Below are 1,933 nucleotides of genomic sequence, written 5' to 3' on the forward strand. Positions count from 1 at the left end.
CAGTTATTGCATTAATAAGTGCAAAAGACCCAGATTCTGGTGACAATGGCAAGGTTTTACTGACCTTATCCCCCAAATCCCCCTTTAAGTTAAACCCTTCCGTTTCTAACCATTATTCATTAGTGACTAATGGGCGACTTGACCGTGAAAAAAACGCCCAATATAGAGTTAAAATAAGTGCTTCTGACTCAGGAAACCCCGCATTAACAAGTGAAAAAATAATACTCGTTGAATTGTCAGATGTAAATGACAACCCACCAATTTTCTCCAAGCCCTCTTATCTCATTTATGTAAAAGAAAACCATCCTCCTGGGAAAATGTTGTGCTCTGTGTCCGCAACTGATCCTGATGCCGGTGAAAACGCAAAGGTCTCTTACTCTATACTGGACTCTAAAGTGCAGGACGTTTCTGTTTCATCGTATGTTTACATTAACTCAGATAACGGCAGCATCTACAGCATGCACTCGTTTGACTATGAGAAACTGAAGGTGTTTCAGATTCAGGTCCAGGCAAAGGATCAGGGCTCTCCGTCTCTCAGCAGCAACGCCACTGTCCATGTTTTTATCCTGGACCAGAACGACAATGCCCCCGCTGTTATTTACCCCTCCTCCGCTGCCATGGGCTCCCTCTCTCATCAGAGGATGCCTCGCTCCGCGAAAGCGGGTCACCTGGTTACCAAGGTGACGGCCGTGGACGCTGACTCGGGCCATAACGCCTGGATCTCCTACAGACTGGCGGAGGCCACAGACGCCTCTCTCTTCACTGTCAATCTGTACACAGGGGAGGTGAGGACTAAACGCGCTGTGTCCGAGCAGGACGACTCCTCTCAGAGGCTGCTTATAGAGATCAAGGACGACGGGGAACCGGTCCAGTCCTCCACAGTCACGGTGTCCATCATACTGGAGGACGGCCTCCATGAGCCCATCTCAGACCTCCGACATAAAGCGGCCGAGCCCAGCAAGAAAACTGGGAGAATCACCCTTTATTTGATTCTCTCTCTGGCCTCGGTGTCTGTGCTGTCTCTGGTCACTTTCCTCATCTTAACGGTTAAATGCATCAGGAACAGCAGGAGCAGCAGCACGTGTTGCATGAGACGGACCGACTCTGATGATTACAAGAACCCCAACAGAAACCTGCAGATTCAGCTCAACACTGATGGACCTATAAAGTACGTGGAGGTCCTGGGAGGAGACATGCTGTCTCAGAGTCAGTCCTTCAGGTCCTGCATGTCTCCAATGTCAGAGTACAGCGATTTCACTCTGATCAAACCAAGCAGCACCACAGACTTTAAGGAGATGATCAGTGTCCTGGATGCTTCTTTACCCGACAGCACCTGGACCTTTGAGAGCCAGCAGGTGAGCATAGAATACTAAACGAAGTGATAAGTAAAATTTGAAATATCACTGAATTTAAGTTAAGTTTTGAATGAGTAAATAGCTTCTTGTAAACTTATAGACTGTACCAAATATTGTAGAAAACCAACAGTGATTTGTTTTTTCAGTCTACTGGCAACATTACATGTAGGCTATGAGTTCTTTTGAGCAGAATATAGATAATGCAAATCTAATATTCGTGGTTAAAGTCTTTCAATAAACCCTAAACAGTGCACAAAGGCTCTTCCAAATTTTTCCTCACCGTGAAGGTGGACAGCGACTCTTATTGGAATGCATGCCCTGTTTGAAACACAAATACATTTTATACATGGCACATGTGGTACAGACATGCAGTTAAATGGGATGCCCATTAATTACACATCTTCCACTAAATTTCGTTGACTGGATTATTTGATAATGGATTGTAGAAAAGCAACGGAAATTTTTTTTTTCAATCTACTGGCAATGTTAGATGTAGGCTCAGAGTTCTTTTGAGCACAAATATAGATAACAAAACGCAAGCGAGCAGATAACAATATATTTAAGGTTTCCATATTTAA

The 1,933-nt window shown here is 44.5% G+C and overlaps 1 pseudogene; it reads left to right on the plus strand.

Moving 5' to 3' along the window:
- Positions 1–317: 317 nt before the first annotated feature.
- Positions 318–1,373, plus strand: LOC148106186 (protocadherin gamma-C5 pseudogene; annotated as a pseudogene).
- The last annotated feature ends 560 nt before the right edge of the window (positions 1,374–1,933 follow it).

This window comes from Neolamprologus brichardi, chromosome 2 (genome assembly GCF_056152115.1).
Source record: "Neolamprologus brichardi isolate AB-2024 chromosome 2, ASM5615211v1, whole genome shotgun sequence".
Taxonomy (NCBI): Eukaryota; Metazoa; Chordata; class Actinopteri; order Cichliformes; family Cichlidae; genus Neolamprologus; species Neolamprologus brichardi.